Below are 22,789 nucleotides of genomic sequence, written 5' to 3'. Positions count from 1 at the left end.
TGTTACCGCTTACCTCCACTACCCTGGCATTTTGGTGAACCAACATTCATGTGGGCCATTACTCATGCTTCTAGTACCGCTCTGGCATAGCCTGTGGCTGTGAACTGTGCCACTTACCTCTGCCCTCACTGGCCACTAGGGCACAGCCGGCTGCATCGGCTGTGGCCAACTAAAAATAGGACAGGCTCATGAACACGGTCTACCACTATACCCTCTCAAGGTGCATCCACTACCCACAGGCAATGATCATACAAAAGAAGATGTTAAGAATGTTTATGGTACTTGGTGTTAGAAGTCTTAGTCAACTCCTTGGTCACTCGCCGCTTTGGGTGCTCATGGACACAATGTTTGTGATTATGGGCTTTGTGGAACTTCTGGGTCTCTATGGCTTGAATGAAGGTTGGGAGTTCCCATTATATACCAGAGCTAATGGAGTGGGAAGAAATCATATAGAGTCTTTTAGCATGTTCAAATACATCTTCAGGATAGGGTAATGCTACAGACACTACATGAAAAGATCAAAGTATTAATTCATCCACTGCCCTTCTTTTTAAACAAAAGATTTAAGCACAAGGCTCCGTAAGTAACAATCAGGGTAATTCACTCAATTACTTCAAACCTTTACTCCCGCCTCTGGGTTTGTCATTAACCAATATTACTTACAAACCTGCACCTTTACATAGTGTCACAGACCTATTGCTTTAGTACATCCAGTGCTTTATGTGTGCAAAAGAATTTGTAAAAATAGTGGACTTGGCCAAAAACGTAACACAGTTGTTGCATTTTCGTGAGGTAGCAGAAGTTTCACCTCATGCCCTTTGACCTACCAATGACATCACAGGAAGTGACATCATAGGATCAATGCCCCCAATGAAATCAAAGGAAACAACATCACATACTGTCTGATTTGCTGTGTGTGCTCATCAGGACCACCCAAAAAGTCGCCCTACAGCAACGCATCAACAACAATGCCCACAACAGCAAAGAACTTTTCACCGTCATCAGAGAGTTCACCACCCCCAGCTCCGACTCCACCAACATCCCCCCATCGCAAGAACTCTGCAGAAACCTTGCAAACTACTTCCACCACAAGATCGCAAACATCTACGACAGCTTCACCACCCAGGGCCCCCCACACCAGCTCGTCGACCAGTGCATCACCACACCCCGCCCTCCTCCACTGGAACAACATTACCGACGAGGAAACACGTATCATCATGGCAGCCACCCACTCATGAGCACCCTCTGACCCCTGCCCCCACCACATCTTCAACAAAGCCAGCAACATCATCACACCCAAGCTCCGACACACCAACAACCACTCCTTCGAAACAGCCACCTTCCCAGAGAGTTAGAAACATGCCGAGATCAACCCTCTAATGAAGAAACGCTCTGCCGAGCCGACAGACCTCAGGAACTACCGGCCCCATCTCTCTGCTCCCTTTTCCGGTGAAAGTGATCAAGAAGGCAGTCAACAAACAACTCACCGCCTTCCTGGAATCCAGCAACATCCTGGACCCCTCACAGTCAGGATCCAGGAGCTACCACAGCACCAAGACCTCTCTCCTTGCGCCACAGACGACATCTGCACCCTCCTCGACTGAGGCGTGACCGCAGCCCTCATTCTCCTAGACCTCTCCGCCGCCTTCAACACAGTCTCCCATGACACACTACGCTCCCGTCTCCACAACGCTGACATCCAAGACTCAGCACTATTCCTCGTTCCTCACCGGTAGAACACAGAGGGTCCGACTCCCCCTCCCCCACTTCTCTCGGAAGCCACTAAGATCAGCTGCGGCGTCCCCCAAAGATCCTCGCTGAGTCCCACCCTCTTCAACCTCAACATGGCCGCTGGCCGCCATCGTCAGAAGCAACGCACTCAACATCATCTCCTACGCAGACAACACCCAACTGATCGTCTCTCTCACAAACAACCCTACCACCGCCAAGAACAACTTCCAGGAAGGAAGGAAGGTAGTCGCCACCTGGATGAAAGACAGCTGCCTCAAGCTGAATTTGGACAAGACAGAAGCCCTCATCCTCAGCTCCTCACCCTCCATCTTGAACGAGTCCTGGTGGCCCACCACCCTTGGAAACGCCCCAGCCCCCACCAAACACACCCGCAGCCTCGGCACCATCCTAGAATCATCGCTCTCAATGGACCAACAGGTGAACGCTGTTCCATCAAGAGGCTTCCACACCCTGCGCATGCTTCGGAAGATCTACAAATGGATCCCAACCGAAACCAGAAGGACAGTCACCCAGGCCCTCGTCAGCAGGCGCCTCGACTATGCAACGCGCTCTATGCTGGAACAACCGCCAAGACCCGGAAAAGACTGCAACGCATCCAGGACGCCTCCGCCTTCCATCACAGCCACTTCTCTGCCCTCCTGATAGACCTACACTTTCTGCCCATTTGCAAGAGAATCACCTTCAAGCTCCTGACTCACGCCTACATAGCCCTACACGACTTCGGATCAGCCTACCTCAACCACAGACTCTCCTTCTACACTCCCACCAGACCGCTCCGCTCTGCCAACCAGGCCCTCGCCAACGTCCCCCGCATCTGGAAGACTACAGCCGTAGGAAGATCCTTCTCCCACATCGCCTCCAAGGCCTGGAACACCCTGCCTACCCACCTTAGGCAATCCCTCACCCTGTCGCAGTTCAAGGAGGACCTTAAGACCTGGCTCTTTGACTGAGCTTCAGCCCTCCCTCCCTCCCCCAGTGCCTTGAGACCCTCACGGGTGAATAGTCACGCTCTACAAATCCTTGACTGATTGATAGTGTGTGGTGTCACTGTATTCTGGACTGGTGTACTTGAACACATTTCTGGCCAATTGTGAAGAAGGTACAGCAGAATGTCTCATGCACCTTACATGCTCGCCTACAAGTTACCTATATTTTGGGGTACAGCTCTCATGTTGCCAATGCTTCAGCATAATTTTAGCAAAAAGGACAAGTTCCTTCCTGTGACCCTCAGTCATGAACCATGTCAATGTTTTTCAACAGTGAATTCAAACTGGACCAACAATCCATTTTAGAGGTGCACACAGAACAGCTGAGAGCTATACACAGAAATGCACAACACAACAACCCAAGATTATTGTCCAGATAAAAAGGTTGCGAAACACAATGCCAAAGCATTGTAACATTGTAGTTAAAGGGAAACAGTGTTTTTCCAGCTTAAAATATTTTGGATTAAAAAAATATAGTGAGCTTCAAAATAGCCTAGTTTGCCACAATGCAATGTGTCTGCATATGGAATGACATGTAATTCAAAAGCACCCAATGCAACTACTTAAGCAGAATATATTAGCTCCCACGTTAACCTCCTGTAGTATGTAATTATTGCAACACAACAAAATAGCCTTGTTCAATGTATTTGTTATAGCATACTAATGTTTGTAAGCCATCAGTCAAGCAGACCGGTTGAGAGCTATGCCTGATGTCCAGTTAGGGTGATGATTAGGCCTATAATGCTGTACCGCAGACCTGAAATTGTAAATAATGGCACCCAACACTCGGGACAGAAGTACTAACATTTTGCGCCAGGTTCATGAAGTAAAAGTGTCACAAACCAATGCAAAATGTTTAGGATTCACTTGCCAGAACAAAGCTTTATTTGCTTTGGAATGTACCCCTAAAATAACATAAAGTAGGACTCAAGAGAATGTATCCAAAGTGGAACAATTGTTTTGTATAGTATAGTTTTACTATACTTACTATAGGATAAAGATTAATGTACCAACACACCACAGGCAAATGTCTATTTGTTATGGTACTAGCTCGATATTTGACATTTCTAGGGGATACTACTTGCCCTGAATTTTAGTGAGCAAGTGAAACAACAAGCAAGACCTCTTCTATGGGGTTTTGCTCCACTAAACAATTTGTTGTGCCAAGCAACAACTCCAGTGAGCTAGTACCATCATTTTGCCATGAGGGCTCCTATGCCAAGAATTTCAACAAGTAAGGAAGCATTTTTCCAAGGGTGCCCACATGCAGGTTACTCATTACGTCAAAGATTTCTGCCAGTGCCAGTATTTTGTTACCGGTGTCCGTCAGGTGAAGAATTACCTCAAGCATGCCAGCACACATATTTAGCCAAAGGAGTTCTTCTAAGACAAGAATTACCTTTAATGTTACAGGGCCAACAATCGTCTCACAAGCAAGACAGGACATTCTGGCTCGCTCATACTCAGTCACACTCTCTATCAGGCTCGTAAACGAATTGATGCTACTTTATCTTAATTTCACTATCGCTCCCTCTGACTGACTCATACTTTCTGACACTCAATTTCACACATTCTCACTCCATGTCACTGACTCTCACTCACTTTTTTGCATACACATGCTTACACTTGACACCTGCTCTCACAGCCACATGCTTAAATAGACACATGCACTCTCATACATAAACACACTCTCACGTGCAAACACGCACACAACATCAATTTATTAAAAGCAGGTTTTTTTTGTTACGTTATCTACGTTGGCACCAAAGATTCCATTCCAGCTAATTGTGCTCTGCTTGTACACTAATAGAGAATAATAGAATACTATTCACTATTGATATCATTGAAAAAAATACCAGAAAACAAGGAGAGAGCAGCCGTCCTTGTATTTTCAGCACTGATTTTGCCAACCCTGCAGCCAGGGGTTACAAAGGCAGTGCCAGAGGTCACAGAGGGCAAGCCGGGGGTCGCAGCTTCGACCCTGCCAAATTGTAAATGGGGTTCATGATGGCCTGCTTATGCAGCCCAAACTGTGCCTATTGCCCTCTGAACATGGCCTGTAGAGAAGCCACTGGGGACAGTGGGTACACCTGCCCTTATAGGGCAGGCCCTGCAGGCCGGGCTACTGTGTGAAAGAACTGTGCTGACAGGTTTACTGGGCTCAGGAAGAGGCCTGGTCAAGTTATTATATGCCTCAGAAGAGCTGCTAGATCCCAAAAAGTGTCATTCTTCTTTGCTAAAGTGCCATCATGTGCCTAATAAGCACCATCGAATACCCATTTGTCTTATGTCTTGTGTTCAAGAAGCATGCCTTTAGTCACATGAAAGTGTTTGTATATGCCCCCAAACATGCCTTCTGCGTTTGTGCCTGCACGTAGCAAACATACTCTCATGCTCTAAAAGTTAGGTCACTGATGAATTTCTGATAATGTGTGAGGTGTGGGAAAATAAATAGGGGGGAAAACCCTCCCTTCAAACTAAGTCCTAAAGCAATACTGCCACAAAGCCATTATTCCTTACGTCATAAAACATGATTAGACCATCCATCCATCCCGTTGTAATGTTGGAAGCATAAAAGTACTAATTTTTCAGTACAAAACTTTTAATATTCCCCCCAAAAATCCTCAACCTAACGCATATTAAAAAAAAAAAAAAAAAACAGCAAAGCCTCAAATAGCTCTATAATCTTTTCCAGGTCCCCCATGCACTGCTCACACCTCTAACTTGATTTCCGCAAATCCAATTGAGGCTGAGGATTCTGAGGTAGTTTCGGGCGTTCCTAAGTCAATTTTACAGTGCTTATTTTGTGTTTAAGAATAAAGTGATTTCCCAAGGTTTATCTCGAGACACCGGTCTTGCGGGGGCAGAGACATTTTATGTACAGTGGTGCAATTAGCATAATTCCTGAATTTTGTTTCACGCGCTATTCCCGAATTTACTTGAAATGCATTGTTAAATTGTGCATAATGTTTGCTCGTCAGAGACTAGTTCGTGTTGAAAATATCGTGGAAAGAGACTTCTCACCGATTGAACCATTTTCTCCTGGCATCTTATGATATTTTGTTTACCCAACGCTTGCACTGACATGAAAGTAATCAGCAAAACACATTTCGCTTCAAAATCATCATTTCTTAAAATTGGTATGGTATTTCACAACATTAACTGTGACAAAAAGTATGCAGGTTCGCTCACATTTAAGTCCTACCCACATGATTATAGGAATTTTGAAACATTGGCAGAAGTAAGCAAAATTAGTTGCTACAGGGAAGTCAGGAGTTAAAGGCTATCATTGGCTACTTTTAGAGGTGGCAACAAGTGCATAGTGCTAAGAAAGTTTAGCAGTTGAGCATTTGTTCATGTGCTGATGAGTATGGCAGGGATGAAAGGCTCGATATTAGTCCCCTGGCATTATATTTGCAGCTGAGGGCAATCTGTCCATTTTCAGATCCATTAGGTCCTTTAAGTTTCAGAACCTTCTTGTTCATTTTGTTTTTCGGCCATCTCGGCCATGGTGTGACAGAATGAAGACAATCAAACTCACAAAAGCTGATAGGGGGAATGCCTACAATTTGTCTAACCACTGACATTTTCTTGAGTACCATTCCAACCCACCCTTCTTTTGCCCTTTGTGCCACCTCATATTAGACCCAGCCATTTGCAAATCAGCCTTGGTCCTGTTCCAATAGGAACAGTTCAGTCCAAACTGCCAGGCCACGTCCTCTCTGAACCAGAATACAAGCAACCCAAGACTGGTTTCAGCCTGATAGGGCCTCTTCAGTCAGGTGCAGCTTAGTTCCAGTGGCACAGTAAACAAGGGACCTATGTCTGAGAATACTCTTGGCTGCTTAGGGCGGTACATCAAACACACAAAAGGTGATGACATGAATGCATGCAATTTCTCTAACTGGCAATCACTCAGGATATCATTCTAACCTATTGTTCTTTTACCCGCATGCCTTCTCAGATTTGACCCAACTGTATGCAAATCTGCCTTGCTCCTGCTTCAATAGAGACTTGCCAGTCCGAAGTGCCAAGCTAGGTCCTCTCTGACCTGGAGCACAAGCAACCTAAGAGCAATCTAGGTGTAATCTGACTTGATATTGTGGTTAAAAAAAAAAAAAAAAAAGAGTTGAAATGCTACTCCAAGTGGTTGCCACTGTTTAGACTATTTGCAGGCATCCCTCATCATTTTTGTGTTTGGTGACAGAGTCAAGTGTCACCAGCTTAGGATTGATGGAGGCAGCAGAGTAACATATTCAAGAGCAGAGAGAACAAAGGAGGTACTAGCAGGACTTTAAACAAGGACTAACAAGAGTTGCATAGGCAGGGTCCTAGTTTAAATTGAGAGGAAGGATGCAGTCTGGAGAAGAAGTGCAAGACTCCTGCTCCCTCAAAGAGGGGATAACATAGTCTCTCGATCCACAGTGTTGATGGGTGCATTCATGTCCATAAGTACAAAGAGATATGTCTCGCCTTTATTAAGCACTTTAAGGAAATTATGTTATATTTTAAAGACAGCCATTTCAACTTCATTCCCCAGATGGGTACTAGAAATTAATTAATGCAGAAAATCATGACTGACTTGTAGTTGGAAAACACATTTTTAACGTGTCATAAGGGTTGGAAGACGTGATATGTCTGCAGATGAATTTTATGGCTGGCTTGTTTCAGTTTAGATGGAACTTTTTCTTCTTTCTCTGACTTATTTTTAGATAAGTTATATGTCTGCCTACATGTCTGTGCACTCTTTCACAATTCTTGTGTTTAGGATGGCATTGGCAGTGAACCTATCTCATAGATACCCCTATTAGTAACTTCACAGGTCGATGGAAAAAATATATATATATTTTTGTGTGTGTTTCTTGGTTTACTTTGATGATTTGTTTTGTCAAAATACTCATATTCAGTCAAATGTAAGAGTAAATGTTTGTCAGTTGGACTCTATGGAACAAAGATTTGGGGATATAGTAACCCAGACATTCTCCAAAAGATTGAGAATGTTTTTCTTTGAAGACTCTGTTAGAAATTGGTTTTCTGGTTGGCAGAGGTACGCACCCCGTCCAAGCAGGAACCACAATCCTAGTCAGGGTAAGTCAGTTACACACTATAAATTAAACTCTACTCAACCTCGTGTAGCTTGGCCCAGAGCAGACAGGCTTAATTTAGAGGGCAATGTGTGAAGTATTCGTGGAACACTTAAAACAGTAAAATAGTGAAAAACACCACACAAAAATAACCCACACCAGAAAAATAGAGCTGAATGTAATGCACAAAACAAGACCAAAATGACAAAAATCCAATACGTAGAAGTCGGGATATTAATTTTTAAAGAATAAGTAAAACTGTAGTGCCTAGAAACATAAAGCTCCAACTAGGGCTATCTGGTTGCGCTAGACTGGATGAAATCTGAAAACTCAGGCCGGCCGTGATGGAGCTCGGGTCGATAGAGGGACCAAGCTTGGACCACTGAAATCAACACCTTGGTTTGGGGTTGTGTTAACTGTGAGGGAGGATGTGAGGAGTGACACTGGAGCAAAGCAAAGCCTATGTGTCATCGATGATCCTGGTGTTGTAGACCATGTGTCGGCTCTGACTCATACAATCGGGGGGGGGGTCACTGAAAAAAACCCTGTTTGAGGAATGCGATGCATCGTCGTCGAGCCACACAGTCGGCGATACTGAGTCCTAGAGCAGGGAAGCACCGGTGTCGGAGGAGGTGCATCGGTTCTGATCAGCGCAACAGTGGCAATGTGTTAATTTAGCTATTTGCAGCACTTTATACCTACTTCCAAGGACCCAGACTGGATTGGCCCCACTTGGCAGGATAAGACTTACAACATGCAAAGTCCAGGTGCTGTTGCAGGTTGTGTTGGAAGTCTGTTGTGCTTTTGTGTCCCTGAGATCTCAGCAGAACAGGAGGCAATCCAGCAAGTCCTTGGAATCACTCTGGATTCAAGTGAGATGCATCCAGGCCTTCCTCAGCAGGGCAGAGGGCAGCATACAGCACGGCAGCACAACAGAGAAAAGTAGTTCTTCCAGAGTAGCAGTCCCCAGCCTATCTTCCTGGCAGAGTTCTTCACAGGTCCAGAAGTGTACTGAGTTGTTAGGGTCAGAGGTCCAGTACTTATACCTTTGTGTGTCTTTGAAATGGTGGTGACTTCAAAGAAGGGTCTTTGAAGTACAAAGAGGGTATGTCTTTCTGGCCTGGCTCCAGACTCGCTACAGGGGATTAAGCAGGCCTTTGTGTTGGAGCAGGGCACTGACTATTCAATAGTCTGTGTGAGCTTCTTTCTCCAATCCTCCCCACGATGAGCCATCAACATGCAGATGGACACTCAATCACACCTGCCCTTCCTTTGTATGAGACTGTCTGGATGGAAAGCAGGAAATCAGCTGTTTCCCCAGCCCAGACATGTATTGAAGACAGAATACAGGCACAAAGGGCTAAGAACATGAAAATGCCAACTTTCTAAAAGTGGCATTTTCAAAATTGTAATAACTTTACCATTATAGAGGATTTATCATTACAATTCCGTAGGTAATAAACATGACAGGTCTACTCCTTCTCAATCAGGAATTACTCTCTTTCAAATGTAATACGCAATCTCCGGTGTTAACCTATGAGAGGATTAGGCTCACATTAGTGAAAAACGAATTTGGGAGTTTTTCATTGCCAGTGACGTGTATAACGTAAAAGTATATGTCTTGCCTTTTAATTACATAGCACCCTTCCCTATGGGCTACCTAGGGCCTACCCTAGGGGTGACGTTTATGTAATAAAAGAGGAGTTTAAGACTTGGCAAGAGGTTTTAAATGCCAAGTCGATAAGGCAGTCAAACTGCACACACAGGCTCTGGAGTGGCAGGCCTGAGACATGTTTCTCAGGCTACTTAAGTGGGAGGCACAATCAGTGCTGCAGGCCCACTAGTAGCATTTATTTTACAGGCCCTGAGCGCATATAGTCCACTTTACTAGGAATGTATAAGTAAATTAAATATGACAATTAACTATATACCAATCAAACCATGTTTTGGGGAGAGAGCATATGCACTTTAGCACTGGTCAGTAGTGTTAAAGTGCTCAGAGTCCTAAGACCAACAAAAGTGAATTCAGAAGAAAATGAATGAAAAAAGGTAAAAGGTCTGGCGTGACCCTTCAGAGGGACATTTTCCAATAGACTCATATTAGTCACTCAAACTATTGCCACTTTAGTTGTCATAATGAGGTGGGTTTAAGCCACATGGAAGGTGCTATCGGTCTGGCTCCTTTGATCTTATGAATCAACAGTTGGTGTAGACCTGAGGCCAGCTTAGTACGGGTATTGTTAAAGGACTGTCTAGCTGTAGATAATATTGGTTGGATTCCCTGGTTTGCTTACCTGAGGAAAGTATTTAAGTTGCTGAGCACACCAGGACACTTCTTGAAACTGACATGATTAGCCCCAAGCTGGAAACAGAAAGTTAAGCATCTTTCTTACAACCATTGCTTTAGGTTCGTATGAAAAGAGCCCTATCTCTAAAGACAGTGAAAAATTATATTGTTGTGCCCACCTTGTAGTGAATCCTAGTTTGTTTTGAAGGATACAGGAGTTAGCTTAGCCTTTGGCTTGCAGACGGGTGCGCCCGTCACCTAATGACTTTTACCCTACTTAGCTGGCTCTGTTTTAGCGCATTTATTTAATTAAATCTTTTAAGATGGTTGCCTTGTTTTAGTTAAGGCCTATGTTTTAGTTTCAACATCAAGCAACAAAGATAAACAAACAGTAGGTGTTCACATTAGGTACTTTCCCTCTTCACGCTTTTGAGGGAATTGTTCCTATGAATTACCATCCCAAGCATGTCTTATTATCTATTGTTTGGGAACAGACCTATGTCAGGGGTCCAAGCAGAGATGTAGAAATACTCCTCACTTAGACAGATATTCAGAGGGATTCCGACCAGATGCTATCGCTGCTATTGGTGATGCGCGACTCCTTGACGCTGACCCAGTCTTCGTGTCCCTACGGAGTCTGAGCTAGAGACCTCATTCCAAGGTAACGAGGGTTGGGGGCTCTTCTCATGGACATGGCATTGGCAGATTAGGTTTAACATACCTAGCTCTCTTTTAGGTTAGAGGTTAGTCTCATTATGCTAGGATATTAGGACATATCTCATACTTGATGTCATTACATCTTATTGCAAGATGGTGGGGGTCTTTGTAATAATGACTCTTGTCTTTACCATTCTGTTTCTTGCACTGTTCATTATCTTAATAATCATTGCAGCCCATGCTACTTATCGTAGATTGCAGTTTTGCTAAATATAACCTATTGAATCTTTTCTGCATCTTCTTCATTGCCTGTGTTTGATTGAGACATGGTATTTATGTGAGAAAGAGGTAATCTCTGTTTAAACACAACACTCCCTGAGGTGTCACACTCTTGAGTCCATGTGTAAAGGCTGCCACAAATCACCTTTTACTGTTTGGGTTTTTGGTGAGGTGCTGCTTGTGAGCCGGGAGCGTTGGGACGACAGTTGTGATTTGTTGTAGGATTAGCATAGTCACCTATAATAAGTACTGTCATCCTTAAACCAGCAGTCTTGTCTAGAGAAAGAGTCAGAGTACAACAACTTCAATGGGGATAGAGCCTTATTTGGTTCTATTATTTAACACTACCTATAGACACTATCCCACTTGTTTACAATTGAACAGATTTAACTTTGTGATACCATTTCTGTTAAAGGTAAATTGGTCTGTGGACATTCCTAAATGTGCATATGATAATCTTTCAAATTATCCATTTTTGGAGTAGGATTTTTCTGTAGGATTTTCTGCACAGTGTGGATTTGTTCTTATTTATGGCCAAAACAAGTTTCAAACAATTTCTTCAATTGTCCCCAAGGTCCACCCCTGTCTTTCTGTGAAAAAAAGAGGTGGCTGTGATGTATGAGTGGCTAAAGTTTTAGAGCCACAGCAGGAGAATAAGAGAGGAAAATCTGGAAAGAAAAATCAACCGTAGTAAGACAACAAACTATGATAACTATGTAATAAAATCAAGTAACAAAGCAAGCTCAAATCAAGGCCCAATGTCAAAGCACCTTCTCAATCTGAAATCCACAGATATTACTATCCTTATTCTGACAAAAGGAAATGTAATGATGTAAGCTTTGATATCCAGAAAGTAAGCCTATAAACGACACATTTGCTGGCCACAAGATGATCTTCCTGTGCTCTAGATGAAAGAAACCCTGGAGATAGAAGGTACATGCCTCTTAGCTTGCCAGGACTAAATTCCATAACCTGAATTAGGGCTACTGAGCACACACTAGCTTTCCAAAAGCAGGATAACTACTACTCATAGTTTCACAGAAAAGAACATCTTATGATATAAACACTGCCCTGTTAAGGCCAGAAGACTTCTTGGTCTACTTCCAAGACATCTCCTTTCATGTTCAGACGTTAACAGTTAATGTGGGCACCTCACCACAGCAGTAGTTGCACCACTCCTGCACACTCCTTTGATGACAATGAAGGACTCCACATGAAAGACAGTGGAGTGTGACTGGGGCTCCAACAGTGAGTGATTGCAAACTTAAGTGCTTGTTCCCAGGATTTCCAAAATAAATGTCACCTTATCGAGCATAGCAGGCTAGGGTTTGATGGTTCAAATGCTATGTTGATCATAATGCAAACAAGCATGATGGTGTCCAATGTTGTCACCTGTGCATTGTTCCACCCACTAGTGTAACACATATATGAAAGCCTACATATATCTGCCATACTCCATTACCCCTCCTACTGCAAAAAATAATAGCTGCCACTCTTTCACACCTACAGTGGGTGTCTTTTAGCTCTCCTGAGGGGCACGTGAATCTGCCGATCACACTGATATTTTTAATGGTAGTGAATGGTGCTCTCCCACATGGTCTATCTGACAGCAAGAGGCCAACACAATGGCTTATAACCGCGAAGTTCAGATCTAATGCAAAGCAGTATGATGACTGTCCATGATGCAGGTATTGCACTGTCAGTAACACTGGGTGACAGCATTTACTAATGGTTTTTATAGAGTATTATATTTGCTACATGAGTAACAAAGTGGAATCCATTTAGTTCAAAAGAAGAAAATACAGTTGGCACAGTGAATCAGTTACTCGGAAAAGAGAACCTATGCAATAAACAAAATGAATGCCCCTTATTACACATTTCAAAAAGGGTGAGCCCCCTAAATATAGAATTAACAATATTGTTGGGATAGAATATTGAGCACAAAATATCAAAAATAAAATATCAACAGGTAAGTAAGTCTAGACATTCTATATCTAACTTCATTATATGTACCTGCGTTGTAGCTATATATTTGAGGTACAAAGTTGTGGAGATAGGAATAGTAAATCTATACTTCCCTAAATGCACTTACCTTTTGATATTTAGGGCCAGATGTATCACAGGATTTTACCCATTCTGTGTCTATGGGAAAAAGCTTTAGTACATCTGGCCCTTAGTCCCTCAATATTCTGTCCTTGATATGAGTATGCTACAATATTGTTGGTGTCGATATTGAGTAGCACAATCCTCAAAAATAGTAAACAAAACAGTGGCTATTTTGGTGTTCTTTTTTTCTGCCTCCTACCACACAAGAGAGGTCTACAGGAATTTCTAATGAGCAAACAAATGACGTTTTTGTGAATGTTATGACTATAAACAATATGCAATCTCTATTCAATTTCGTTTGTGCTAAATAGCCTCTGCCATATTAATGTCCAGCATCATATCCAAACAGGTACCATCTATTAGTGCCACTCGCTTCACATCCTACACTGCATAAAGAGCTAATGATCATAGTAAGTTATTCAAGACCAAATATAATTGTTGAACTTCTCTTTTTCAGTCTTAAACATCTAATGATTAATTACTATTTATGGCTTATTCATTTTGCAGGAGATGATGCTATCACCAACCCCTGTTAAGGGCTACATTCGAGGCCACATTTCTTTCTTCGTTTCTTGCCAACACATGTGTCAATCTTTATATATTTCACCATTGGTGTGGATCGGGAATATCGAAGACAAATATCGAACGGCCACAACATTATGACCAGAATATCAAGAGCTAAAATATAGAAAGGTAAGTTTGTATAAATGTTCTATACCTAACTCCACATATACATACCTTGGCGCTATATATATCTTTAAGGTACAGAGACATTGAGTTGGGTTAGGAAATCCATACCTCCTTCTGAGGGCTTACCTCTTTGATATTTTGTTCCTCAATATTCTGGTCATGATATTGTGACATTTCAATATTCTGCCTTTGATATTCCCTATAACAATTTTTATCAAGTGCACAGGCCAGATTTTCAGGATATCTGCAATGAAAACAGCCTTTTAATATACATTGTGGATATCCTGAAAAGTTTGAGATTACTATTAAATTATTCAAAAACATAATTTAGTCCTAAATAAATTGTAAATAGTGAACTTGTGAAATACAAGCTTGTGAATCACACCTTAGGATTCATCTTTGAATAAAGTCCAAATTGTCATGGCAGCAATTTACGCATGTAATTAGTGCTAGGAATAAGCTAAAAAGTGATATATCCATCTTAACCTATCTCTGCATGTACGTGCTATGTGTGTTACACAGAGTATTCATGATAAAGGTTTGATGTTTTAAGGAGTGTTACCATTAACCTTTGATCTCTGTTTTTCCCTATTTGAAATCATTTTCCTTTACATGCCTCACCTTATTTTGGATACCCTCTCCCAAAAAATCAGATTTTAGGGCTATGGGTCTCATTTTCTGAATCACTTCAACCTGGAGAATCCTTATGTATGTAATTAAGACTTGATAAGTGAGAGAAAGTCATTAAAGTATTTGTCAATCCAACCCAAATTGCAACCCAATGGATCTGCACTACATTTGCCTAGTATTAATCCGACCACTGCTCAAACACTCCCCTAGGATTAGTCACTATTACAAAGTGGCCCCTGTTTCTTTATCTGTGAACAAGATGTAAACCAAGCACCTGTAACTTATGAGTTTTTCCACTAGTGAGTCAGATGTTCACCAAAGCAACTTGGTGAATCTGCCACCTTGGGCTTATTTGGCACATTTGCTACTCATACTGGGGTTCCTTTTTCTGTTCTTCGGAATGCTGTGGAGTCCATCACATAATAAACATGGCCACATTTGCAACTGTCCATGTCATAAGATTTAACCATATTGTAAATTGTCACTTAGGGAATGATTTTGAATTTGGGCGATGGTTGCTCTCTCACAAACGTGATGGATATCCCATCTGCACTATTACAGGTGCAATAGGTTATATATAAGGGCTCCCAGATTAATGGTGACATTTTAGTCTGCATTTCTTCATACTTATTTTTAGCTCATTTTATATCTATTTATCCATATTGGTGTTGCAATGAATGTAAACAATGAAGTTGCCATTTCCACGTTTATTTAACCAATATGTGTTTACTAATGTTTGTATGACCAATACGTTTTAGCCATTTAAATTACACTACAGTCACCTGAAACTATTTGCATTGTAGAACAGCTTAAACAGCGGTATTCCTGCAGTTATTTAACCTTTAAAAGGAAATATTTTATTTTTTTAACCTCTCCTACTTGTTATTCCTCACGGCTGTTGACTTTGCACTCATCATTGACAGTAGTGAGAATCGTCCTAAAGACAAAATAAAATATTTTTCCAACTTAGTAATATTAAAAAAATAAATACAGACAGGAAAATATATGCTTTTCTTTCTGTATTTATCTGTAAAAATGGGAAACTGGGAGCCTTAGATATAATGCACCTATAATAAGGCAGGTGGAATATGCGTCACGTTTGTGACAGAATAACCCATTCATTAAATTCAGGGCCTTAATAACTCCAAGGAAACCAGCCTGGTATCAAACATCATTTTCAAAGTAGAAATGTGGTCCGGAGCTTATGCACCCGGGTCTTCAATTACTAATACATTAATTCTAGTGTAAGATACATGAAATAATTTTCCAACAATAAAAAAGAAGAGAGAGCCCGAGAGAGAGAGCAGAGGTCAGATAGCAGGGTGAGGATAACAGAAGTGCACGATAAAAAATAAAAAAAATACAACGGATAAGAGTTCAGCACTGCAACAGAGTCGGGAGTCATGTGCAGCCTTGGAGAGGTTGGGAAAGGGTAGGGTGACCAGACGTCCCAGTTTTGTCTGGGCAGTCCCGGTTTTTGAAGTACTCTCTCGGTGCCTCAACACTTTTTGTCAAAATAAAGACGTCCTGGTTTTTGAGAGAGGGTCGGATGAACGTGGACATTAATCACAGAGTTGTGCAGGCTCACTTTTCATTGGGTGCTCCTATCACACCAGAGACACAACTTAACATTTGCAGCATCACCTGCTGTGCTGCCTCTCATCTTTCAAGCAGCACAGCAGGGTTTAATGAGTGGTGAATTAGGTTGCCCATAAACTAGGGCCCAGCTCATCAACAGTCTGACCCTGGAGCTTCTGACAGCAATTTGAGGGGAGGGGTTATTATACACACACACATATATATATATATATTTATATATATCACTAAACGACAAGTCATTTGGAGATATAAATACACACACTCACACACGTGTATGTATATATATATATATGTATATGTCTATATATATATTGCTGAAAGACATGTCAACATGTAGTCCTGTTTCTATGTTTGTGCCCATCCAGATTTTTGGATGTGAAAATCTGGTCACCCTGGGGTGGGGTGGTCTACTCTTTTCTGCCACAAAAACTACCAAAGTTTTAAAAAATGGAACTGGTCTGACTTCAGTATGTGAAAAATAACATGTTTAGACCAGCAGCACTCCACGCTCATCTGCAATACCACCAACCGCAGCAGAGGAGGGAAAGCACACACGTGTACAGAGTAAGACAAAATCTTCACTCGTAGCTCAAGAATTTACACACGTCAACAGACCTATTGTTGGAAGAAATCCTTCAAACGTTAGTAATATATCAATGGTCTTATTTATTACAAACCAATAATGCATATTGTTACAAAGTAAGCTGCGAGACCTGGCAAAGGTGGTAATTACAATTGAGACACTGCCTGTGAGCTTAAGAGGCATGCAGCAAATATACAGCTGACATTTTAGCGCCATGAAATGGCTCATGCATTGCTCTTTTGAAAGTCCTCTCACTATTATGATATTGTTGGAGCTTCCACCCACGATTCCATGTTTTATGTTCAATAGATTATTTTTCACCCTTCTTCGGGCGACCTTTGTGTGATTTCGACATAAACTGATCGAGGATCAGGGATTCGCAAGCTCTTTTTATCCAGATTGTCCGGCAGAGGAAACATAAGATGAGTTTTAAATGCAATATCCTTATAAAGGTGCAGAGCCGAGACACATCCTTTGCTGTGTAGAATGAAGAACGATTGCAGGATTGAAGGTAAAATATCGATACATTTAGGCCCTACAGCCCCTGAGGCCCTGAGTGACTGGAGAGAGTGGGGGAGGGGAGGACGGGCTACTCTGCAGAATGTGCTATATGCGCGACCACAAATCCCACTGCTGGGATACGTGGAGGTACTACAAGCCCCCAAAACCCTCAGTGACTGGTGAGAGTGTGAGAAGAGATGGGGCCACCCTAGCTATGTAGCGCCACTGCAACTATTAGAGCTATTAGCGTTGTAAATTCCTAACTGGACGTTTCTTGCAACATAAATTAAAAATGAAAAGTAAAACAGTTGACATAACAAGTCAATGCAAAGCACCACGGCCGCCATGAGCACAAAGGATAGACACAAAAGGAAAAAGAAGTTCGCTTGCAGTCAAACGTGTCGGCAAAAGTGTAATTATCCATGAAATAGGGTTGGCCCCTATGGCGATAACAAAACCGCCCCAAGGCGGGACAAACGTAAAGCATTTACCAATCTCATCAAAGAATTTTTGAAAGGCAAGCCCACAAACGAGTGAAAGTGATGGGCGTGAGGTGGGTGTGGTTAAAAGTCCAAATCGAGACCAACACTTCAGAAAAGCAGCGCTTGTGCGCTACTATGCTCTACCTAAAAAAGGTGCTTCAAAAGCATTGGCAAACTGTCCACTAAATGACATTGATACACTTATAGAGGAGGTATAAACAATGTTGAGTTGTTGCAAGCCTCCCAGCACTAGTTTGAGTAAATCATCCCCTTCAGTTCCAGGACTGTTCAAAAAAGAGAAATACAAGTTCCATGGTATCATGCACAAAATCTACACTTGTAAATAATAATGGTATTGTAGCAGAATTTAATCCATCCAGCGGCAACTAAACAACCCCATCAGCAATAGCTCCATGAGTGCCACTTGAACCAATAATCAAAAGTAGTAATAGATTTCCCCCCCAGAGCAGTGCTTTAAATGGAGATAGATAAGTGCAGGTACTCACTGTTTAGAGTGCCTGTTTGCTCCCGAAAACTGCTGGTACTCTCCCATTACATGTATTGGCACTGCGCTGAGAAGTGCAGGTACTCTCCCTTACAAATTGAAGAGGTGCAGGTACTCAGGACCGGGCAGTACCTGCCCATTTAAAGCTCTGCCCCAGAGCAGATCAGGGAGAGGGGACCATCAATCTTAGGCACCACTGTGAGGGGGGGGTGATCTAAATAAAGCAACCCAGATTGATATGTTCAAATTACCAGTAGCTAATTCGACTGAATTCTGCTTGAAGAAGGAAGTCACTGAACTAGGAGTGATAGTGACCTTCTTACACAGTAGGCTAACCAGCTCGAGAGTTTAGTAAGAACATGCGCAACTCTCCTGGTATAACAAGGAGACAAAACTCAAACCAATCTGCGTAACACAGGGAGGGGCACAGAACCTACGAGTAGGAGAACCCATATGACACACAGACTGGGAATTGCAAGTAACCGCATAGGCCTGCGCTAAGGATGAGAACATTGCAGCATTCGGTAAAGGTACAAAGATACCTTACACATAGTAGAGGTGCTCTGGCTACCCAAAAGAAACCACTAGGGGAAGAAAGGGGAGGAGAGACCATATGGCATGCTCAGCGTTCACATATATCTCAGACCCTGCCCAAGGAGTAAATCAGAGGAGCAGTAGCTGTTATAAACCTTGCTCTGTATTTATCCTCGTAAATTGCAGAGAGGACGTAAACCCCCTGATTAACAAAACGTTTTAATTGGATATGCACAGCTCAGAAGTGCCATGCTGTGATACCCTCACACATTATGTGGACTACCCGCTACCCTCACCTGACCACAAGTACTAACACACCTGATTACATGGAACTGCATCTAAAAACCTGCAAATTTGTTAATTTAATTTAAGTATGAACGCCCAACAGGTCCCTTATACACAACACACAGTGATGTTACTCAAAGGGCATCTCAGCGTGATAAGCTACCACCTGGCTCAGAGCATGCACTGTATCACACACTGTAGTAAACAAACTTTAAAGTTAGTGAACAGTGAGCCCCAACAGGTAGAAATATATGGAATTCGGGGAAAGCAGATGTTCAAAGGACAGCACTGATTCCAACAAATATGAATCACAAGTGCCGAGCGCAACCCTGAATATACTGTCAGGGAATTTAACAGGAATTAATTCAAAAGTAGCAGTACCAGATTGTTGAGTATTCATTGTTCAATCTGACATCTGCATTTTTCAAGAGACGCGGAGTGTCTCGCCGATAGTTAGAACACTATACTAGTTTTAGTTTTCTGGCTCAAGCTAAAATGATGAGCGTCCTTGCGGAAGTCTAGCACTTTGGATAAAATTATTTCTGAACTGCAGTATAAAGCCGTTAAAAATGGATTCCTCGGAAATCCTGCCAGTAGTTATAACTACCTAGATGGGCTACAAATATAGTATTTTAACGTATATCACCGCCCAGCCCAAGGCCGTGTGAATTCGATCAAACTAAAGACATTAGGGAACTTCATAGATTCGAGCCAAGATCAAGTACCTTGGACAGCGGCAGGTGGCTTTAATGTCAACTTTGAATCTCTTGACACTAATGAAAGAAAGAGCAGTCGTCCATCCTCCCAATAAAAAATGGTCACCTTCTGCTCTCCAAGTACCTAATCTAACACTCGCCTAAGGGTATGTAATGGGAGAACGCGCTCAGACACAAGTGGATAGCAAACCTGTAAAAAACAGAAAAAAGCAACTCCTCTCACAGAATTCAGAACATGCTGGTAGAGTTGCGTTTTTGGAGTGAAATTATTGATATGTAGGTTATAAAGAGATGGGGTAGTTACCATAATACTCTACTCCTTATTATGAAGGATATCACTAGAGTGGGTCTCGCTCCATACAGGAGCAGTTATGATCTTGTAAATGGGCTCGAGTGGAGCGTAACCCAGAAATATTAAACTATTCAAAGAGCACTGACAGGGAGGACAGAAGAAATTATTCTTCTAGCCATCAACGGGAGGACCACAAATGACCTGGCTATCTTACAAACCACCCTATTTGCCTTTTCATGGGAAATATTCCAGAGAAGTATGAGACCGTTTATAATTTTTTTTAAAAAAAACTAATGTAGGTAGTGCATAGGAACCAGGTAATATAGTCCTAAATAACCATGAAAAGTGGTCATTTATATAAATTTACCCACGAAAGCCATCCGGGGGAGTGCTCCTATTCCAAGTACTTGGTCTGCTGTGGAAATAGTCCCAATAAGAAAGTGGATTGGAGTATTAGAACTAATTACAAACTGATCAGCCTGATTTACAGTTTGCTGAAAGTTCCTGTCGGCAGGTACTTGACAAATTACATTCCTGCCTTCGCCGGTGCACAGATTGGTGCATAGTGCCTCCTTCTATGTGTGCTGCATTCTTTAGCACACATAGAAAGAGAAAACAATGAGGAAAAATAAAATGATTTCTCCTCATTACGCCTCCCCTGGGGAAGTGCACGGTTTGATGCATTACCAGCTTTACAGATCCTTGTAAATCTGGGAATGTGTCAAAGCCTGTGGGCGTTGCATGGCAAAACCCACCTCAACGCCCACGGAATGCCTCCTTGAAATACAGTAAAGCCTTACCTTACTCCATATCTATGAGGCCATGCAAAGCCACTCCGGGTGGCTTTGCGTCAACTAATAGACATGATTAAGCGGCCTGTGCCACCAGAGCATCTTAAAAGGTGACAGTGCAGTGACACAAGCCTCTCATAAATCAGGCCCCAGGTTTTGTACTGTGTATTGGAAAACTGTAGCTTTAAATAAGGCCATTTGTTTGTTGCCTTTGTCGACCTAAAATCCACTTTTGATTTGGTTCTGGCAGTAAAATTCCTGTATTAATTTTCACCGTTTATATTCTGCTGATGTCAAAGAACCCAAGAGGGTTGCAAACCCTAATTAGTGGCTTTGTTAGATTTTGTACAAAGCGAGGTTTGGAGGTAAAGCCATGGAAAACAAAATATATGATAATAAATCCACACAATTCATATAGGGGGGAGATATATGTTGGAGGTGTAAGTCTTGAAAGGGTCAGTGACTTTAATTATTTGCTTATCCAATTAATGGACAGTACATCCTGAACAAAGCATATCAGCATTATTCTATTGAAACTTCAACAGAACTTCTTGAGCATATTGAAAGTCTTTAGATCAACGAGAGCAGCATCTCTGGCTCTGCACATTTACAATGTTAAAGCCTTAGGTGGAACACTATTTGGTGGTTGAATTGTGGTACATATCACAGTTCGGTGACCTAATAACTCTTGGAAAACATTTTTGTGCTCTCTGATCATCCTTCCATGGAGCACACCACTGCTCTCCCTGTGTTTGAACCTTAGAATGAAACCAATATCTGCAAAGGCCAACCTGAGGGTGCTTTTATACTGGCAGTATCCACAAGAAGTAGAGCCTCCAATTGCATTGTCCTGGAAGAGATTATTGTCCTCGATAGGCAAAACAAGATTCCCTGGATTAAAAACGTAAACATAATGCTCTCCTACCTTGGGTTCGGAGATCATCTGAGATACAGAATTGAATTGTCCCTATAACAAAACAACAGTTAAAAGGAACACATTGAAAATATGCACGGGAGAAAGAGTTGACAAGCTCGAGGCTCTTTATCTGCACCTTTCCTGGACATTAAATGTACCTGATTTTAAAACATCTACTCCTATTGCATTACTTTCTTATTAGCCAGGAAACTGTATGCAAAGTTTAGCATTGGCACCTTGCAGATAGATGAGTTCTCTTCGAGTTGGCAGACTGCATATGCCCAATCTAACACGTGCCCTGCCTGAATCACCACAGTTGAAGCAACCACATACTTTAATGCTCTTTGGAGAAAGTGGACAAAATTGATCTGTCAGCTGATTTGAGTAACAAAGTCCGTAGCAGCCGTAAGAATCCTGAAGACGGAGATGCGTGAATCTACTGTTTGTAGTGTGCCAAAGTATTTATATAGTGCTTGGTGTATTAAGCGAAAACATGTCAAAGAGACGACTGTACAGAAGCATACAATATTCACTTTACAGCAAGGAGGGTGGCTTATATTGCAAGATCACCTTCCTGCCTATGTTGCCTATAAGCAAATGTATACTTAAAAGTAACACTTTACAGAATCAGATGCAATTGAATCCACTGGTGACTTCTTGGGATTTATGTTTTTATTACACCGTTTTATCTTAGTTTTATTATACTTAGTAAATTTGTACTTAAGGCGTTTTAGTATGTGTATTGTAAAAGGTTGTTTCAGTTTCTAGCATGATTTTGTATCATGACTGGTGGAACAGACTGTTTAATGTAAGATCTTTTATGGTTTTAATGTACCGAAATAAATACTTTTTGACTGACTTAATTTTTTTTGACTAAATGATATATACAGTTCCATTTCCATTGAAATTATGTTTCAGATCCTTCTGAATATGTGAAAACTAAGTCAGTCATGATCTAAAATAGCTCAACTATATTAATTAAACATGTTTCCTTTGCTTATTATTACTTATTATTGCTTTGCGTATTAGTACTAAACGTTACTGATGTATCAACTAGAAAGCAACGCTTCTTAAGTACAAAGAATGTCTCACTACATAGCTACATAACTTGGGC

Source organism: Pleurodeles waltl, chromosome 12, assembly GCF_031143425.1.
Source record: "Pleurodeles waltl isolate 20211129_DDA chromosome 12, aPleWal1.hap1.20221129, whole genome shotgun sequence".
Taxonomy (NCBI): Eukaryota; Metazoa; Chordata; class Amphibia; order Caudata; family Salamandridae; genus Pleurodeles; species Pleurodeles waltl.
Note: the sequence above shows the minus strand (reverse complement) of the source record.